The sequence below is a fragment of the Erigeron canadensis genome, chromosome 2, assembly GCF_010389155.1.
Source record: "Erigeron canadensis isolate Cc75 chromosome 2, C_canadensis_v1, whole genome shotgun sequence".
Classification (NCBI taxonomy): domain Eukaryota; kingdom Viridiplantae; phylum Streptophyta; class Magnoliopsida; order Asterales; family Asteraceae; genus Erigeron; species Erigeron canadensis.
The window spans coordinates 10,528,521-10,535,026 of record NC_057762.1 but is presented as its reverse complement, the minus strand read 5'-3'; positions in this window follow the sequence as shown (position 1 = coordinate 10,535,026).

The window sequence follows — 6,506 nt, the reverse complement described above, 5'->3', positions numbered from 1 at the left end:
TTCTCATACTCCCCACCCTCTCCTTAATTGCACGAAATACTTCCTCGGCCCGCCCCTCCCCACCCTTTTTTTATTTTCTTTTTATTTTCTATTCAAATAAAAACTAATTCTTCTATTTAGTAAAGTGAAACTAATACAATATCAATGTAATACAACAAAATAAAACACGAAACTAAAATCCAAAACGAAACGACAACAAAATAAATAATTTTATAATAGTTGTAATACTGCAAATAACAATAATAAAAGTAATAATAGAAAACAATTTATATACAAAAACTAATAACTGATATAAAACAAAAAAAAACTTTTAGCTAACTTAAAAAATAATTTAAAACTTGAGGGTGTAAAATGTAAATATATATAAAATTTCGTCCTTTTGAAATTTGGGCCGCGTCTTTCTCTCACACACGCACATGCAACACTTTATATATATATATATAGATAGATAGATAGATATATAGATATAGGTTAAAGTCTTGTCAAAGGCAAACTTGAGATAATCATGGAATTATTAAGTGGTTGAGATCACCTAGACACTAGTTTGACTGGGGATTAGTGGGTACCAAATGGTACATGGAATCAGGAGGTTTCCATACAATTACCTTTTATATATATATATATATATAGAGAGAGAGACAATCAAATAAGAACAGTGTAAAAAGAAGAACACGGTGAGAACACTTAAAAGTTACATTTTGATGCATCAAAAGTCCATAAAACTAACATAGTGTATAACTAATTATCATTATTTAAGTATTTAACAATACATTGGTTTGTCAAAATCGAGAAAATCATGTTTTTTGTTTTGTCATCCATCTTGGATGCATATCCATCAAGATGATGCATCCAACAAAAAACATGATTTTTTTTTATTTTGACGGATCAATGTGTTGTAAAACGCTTAAATGATGATAATTATTTATGCTCCATGTAATAGTTTTATGGAATTTTAATGCATCAAAATGATGTTTTTTAGTGTTCTCACCGTTCTTATTTTAAGAGTGTTCTTACCGGAGTGTTATCCTATATTTTGTATATATATATCTATGGAAACGATGAATTTTTTAAAAAAGAAAACAAAAACATGAAAACGTTCAGATAACGGTAATATTGGCTAAAACCAAGTTGGGGACGGCCGTTCCCACCCTCCTTCCCACCCAAAGAGTACCGGTATTACGGGGCGGTGTTCCATTAGATACCGGGGTACCTAATCCCTCCTCGTGGCACCCCGTCTGCCCTCATAGTAGATTAAGAACCACTTTTTATCAACCACATATCATCAAACAATGATCTTGTCCACATTCCCTAATCTCGATAAACTGGTTATCATTGTATTTCAAGTAACGATACTTTTCTCAAGCGTTTCATCAAACAGTTTGGATGCATCACAGAAACACCCGGCATTGGGGGAGTGGGCATCCATGTAATAGTGAGAACATTACATACACATTCTACGTAAACCCGAGTTTAAAAATGTGGGTATCTAAGTGACGAAGAACATAAAAGTTATGCAAATAAGTTGAGGTTGCAAGTGTGTAAAAGAGAGTAAACTTGTCTATAGGGGATTAGGGGTTATTTTTGATGCAAATAAGTTGAGGTTGCAAGTGTGTAAAAGAGAGTAAACTTGTCTATAGGCGATTAGGGGTTATTTTTGATGCAAATAAGTTGAGGTTGCAAGTGTGTAGAAGAGAGTAAACTTGTCTATAGGGGATTAGGGGTTATTTTTGATGCTTTTGTATGTATGTTTGTATTGATTTATGTGGAGAAGATGCATTTTTTATAGCTGAAATCCATTTTGATGTGATGCTGCTGCTGCGACATAGCATGAATAGCCGACTCTATAGGCATATTGGGCTAGGCCATTGCCTAAGCTCCATAAGTTAGGACATGGGCTGAAATTGTTTTTCATAAACTTTGTTTTAGTGTTTTAGGGTTAGCAAATAAACTTGGGCCAAGAGATTACAAAAGCCTCGCCACACTTCCACAATCCGTATTTCAACATATTGTACCTCAACTCTCTATTAGTTGTCGTTGTAATCTATTTGTCCATCAGTATAGGCACAAACATATAAAAAGAACACATATAATAATTGTGTCAACTCAGATAGGAGCATTATATCATTTTTATGTGCATAAACTTAATTTGAGTAGTATCTAAAATTAATTTTTTAGTTGAAAAACATACACACAGGAATATTTTCTTTCTAAGTTCTAAGGAAAAATGGATATCCTAATCTGAAGTTGGTTCACATAAAGGAGAATGACTTCTATTAAGAAAGCCCTCAAATTTTGATTCCGCCCAGAGCAAAAAAAAGGGTTAAAAGTTAATTGCATGATATATGTAGTTTCAACTTTATGTATAGTTATGTGATAATAAATTTGGCAAAAATAAATGTTGATTTGTAATTTTATGAGAAAGCAAAAACTATCATAATAAAATAGAAAACGGACTGACGGTAAACATTTTATATGTTTTTGTTTTCACAACAGTGGTAACTTGACATTTGGCAGAAATTTAATGTTTTTTTTTATAAAGTTGAAAGCTAAAATTACATACTTTTATATTTACAACAACAACAATAATGCACATGGTTTAAGTAAGTTGTTTTACAACTTGCCATCCAATAGAAAGTAAATGTTAATTTTTTAAAGTTCAAAGGGTTTTTTTTTTTTTCCAAAAGGTGCTTGATCATTTACTCGCAACAGGAGATCTAGCTTACGTTTCTTAACTTGGTCCAGGCTAGAGAGTCCCCTCGCCTTTAATACCTATTAGGAGGAGAAACCTATCTATAGGAATCAAACATGCATCACTGGAAGACTTTATTTGAGACATTCCTTGACATGTCTTTCGCATGTCTCAAACTTGTCTTGCTGGAATTAATATGATTCGTATTGTAAACATAATGAAAAAATGATAATAATAATAATTACCTGACGATCCAAAGCACCCTGTGAGAGCAAGAATGTTTGTCATTAATGTCGGGTTCCCAGAACGAGATGATTGATTAAAGATGGGTATGGGAGAGAAAAACACACAAAGAGGGTGCAAGATTAGCCTTAGAAATGTTGTACATGCTTCTCTATTTATAGAGAGAGCATTTACAACTTTAGCCCTTGGTGTTTACTATGTGCAAATATAAGTACTCGTAGTTCCAATCATCTAATGGGAAACCCTATATTATGTCTTTAAGAGTAAATACGCCCATTGGACATTTACTAGACATAGGGATTTCAGTTATCGTCAATTATCATATCACGAATGATAAACGATCAGTGATAGTCACATTTAACGTGGTTCCAACATTCTCCCACTTGACCAAGCAATCATTTATTTATGAGTATTCAATAAGTGCGGCCGGGATAATACTCATTTTGTTTTAAACTGAAACCATAGTCAATAAATACAGCCGTAGAGAAGAACATCAACTCAGGACCCCCACTAATCAAACTATGACTCAAATTTAAAACTAATAAATAATGATCAATTGACTAAGACAAATTTTGTTATAATAATGTCTATACACCGTTATGAGTACTCAAAGTGTAATTATTAGACAAACAACACTTGAATATAGAAGAAAATTTTGTTAAGATAATAATAATGACCAGTAAGTACAACATGCTATTATATTAGGTCCTTTAGTAACCCTCATCTTCAACACGTGTCCTACGAAGATTTTAGGAGGAAGACCTTTGGTCATTGGATCCGCTAGTATACTATGTGTACTTATGTACTCAATACAAAAAACATTTTCCTTAATTTTTTCGCTTACAAACAGATACTTTGTATCGAGATATAGCTCAGCACTAGTTGAACTGTTACTGTTCAATAAAGTTACGACAGCTGAGTTATCACAATAAAGCTTCATGTTGTAGTAATAAAGTTGACGACTTCAAGTCTACTGACCAGGTTCTTTAACAACATCCTGTGACATGGTATTAGAGATGACAATGCATTCAACCATCATGATGGACATTGTAGTCAACTTCTGTTTATGACTCTGTCAAGAGTTAGGTCTGCTAGCTAAGCATAAAGTATATTCAAAAGTAGATTTCTTATAGGAATCAGAACATCCTATTACTTCTAAGTTGTCACATCTTCTATAAGTTAATGTGTAGTCTTTGGTCCTTTGTAGATATCGCATAACCTTTTAGCCGATTTCCAATATGCTAATCCGGGATTAGATAATTAACTCCCAAGCATACCGGCAATATAAGCGATATCTGGACGAATACAGACCTAAGCGTAAATAATGCTTTTAACTACTTATAAGTAAAGTATCATCCTCGATTGCTCCCTTTTAATCTGAATGTTTGGACTTTGGAAACAATTACATACGTCTCCTTTTATTACTAGATCTATAGTGGGTATGTAGTGCTGCATGTTATGGTGTTCTAAGATGTGTTCAATAAAATCTTTTGAGAAAGACTCTGAACATCATTACGCCTATCTCGATGTATTTCGATACCTATGACATAAGAGGTATCACCGAGATCTTTCGTGTCGACATTCTGCGAAAGTTAACGCTTCGACTCACGCAACATATCCAAGTTGTTACTTGTAAGTTGAATGTAATTCACGTACAAAACAAGGATTGTAAAGTTACTCCCACTGATCTTGAGATAGGTGCATTGATCCACTTGATTATGACTTTATCAAGCTTAAGGTACCAATTTTAGTGATGCTTGATTCAACCTAAATATGGACTTATTCAACTTGTAGACCATGTGCTTTTTACCTTCCGGAATAAATCCTTCAGGTTGCTGCATTTATAATGTCTTATTACAAAAAGTTTCTTCATAATCGATTCCTTCCTTTTGATTAAAGCCTTTCGCAACCAATTTGGCCTTATAGCGTTTGACGTTTCCATTCAGGTCTAATTTGTTCTTGAAGATCCATTTACAACCTACAGGTTTGGATGCTTCAGGAAATTCAACCAAATCCCAAACGTCATTATGCTGCATGAAATTAATCTCTTATATCATGACTTCATTCCACTAAGTGGTCTAATCGCTGTTAATGGCTTCTCAATAAGAGGTAGGATCTATAAGCTTTCCAATATCCTCAACTCCAATGAAATAATTAAGAGTTCATCAAAATTTGTGGCCTGCATGACCTAGAAGATTTTCGAAGTTGATTTTCAAGTTTAGTAAGAAAGATTTCAGCATTAGTAGTATCCTGGTTAGGAGGATTTTGTTTAGGAGAAGGTGGATCAGTGATAATAGGAGCAGCGTTGCGTACAAGAGGAATTATCGGAGGAGTAATAATAACCGACGATTAGTTCCCCGCTCTTTTTGTACTTTTTGCAAATCGAAGTTATGATTTGTCGTGCTCCCACTGATACCTGAGTTCTCTAGGAACGTGGCATGCTGCGTGTCAGTGATGCGAGTAGTATAGGAAGGACAGTAAAACCGATAAACTTTTGAGTGATCCTGATATCCGATAAAGAAACATGTAATAGTTTTAGGAACAAGTTTCTTTAAGTTAGGAATATAGACTTTAACTCGGCAGGACAGCCCCATACTTTCATATATTTAAGACTAAGTTTCTTATCCGTCCAGATCTCATGAGGAGTTTTAGGGACAAATTTAGAAGGAACTCTATTGAGTATATGAACGACTGTTTTTAAGGCCTTAGTCCAAAGGAAAGTAGGTAAATTAGTGTTGGCAAGCATACTTCTCACCATGTCCATTAGGGTTCTATTTCTCCTTTCAGCAACACCATTTTATTGAGGAGAACCAGACATGGTGTATTGATTAATTATGTCATGATCCTTACAAAAGTCATGGAAAGGACCAACGGCTTGACCAACATCAGTATGTCTATTATAATACTCACCTCTTCTATCTGATCTCACAACTTTTATTTTACGATCAAGTTGATTTTCAACTAAAGTTTTAAAATCAATAGAAGTTTGTAAGGATTCAGACTTTTCCTTAATCAGATATAGGTGCATGTAACGTGAATAATCATCAATAAATGTAATAAATGATCTATGTCTTGTAATGGAAGCGGGACAGGGGCCACTAATATCAGTGTTAACTATTTCCAACAAGTTGGAACTTCTGGTGGTTCATTTCTTATTCCCTTTAGCCATTTTGCCTTTGAGGCACTGAATACATATTTCAAAAATCACTAAAGTCAAGATAATGTAAGATTCCATCCTTTACGAGTCGTGTTATGCAATCCCGTGAGATGTGGCCAAGTTGTTTATGCCACAAAATTGAGGAATTCTCTAATCGTTTAGGTGATTTTGTCTTTGTTTTAGTTAAGTCATCAATATTAGAAGACAACAAAGATTGTGAGAAATTCTGACTGAGAGTCATCCCACCATGTATTAATTCGAACATCAATAGTAAAGGAATCAAATATTACATTAAGTTACCTTTCTTAGCTAGCCATTTCTTGATATTATGGCAATCTTTCTGACTGTGCCTTTTGATAGTTAGGATTGCTCGTCAAGAACTTAGAGCTAGAGGCAACTGCACCATGATAAGCATTT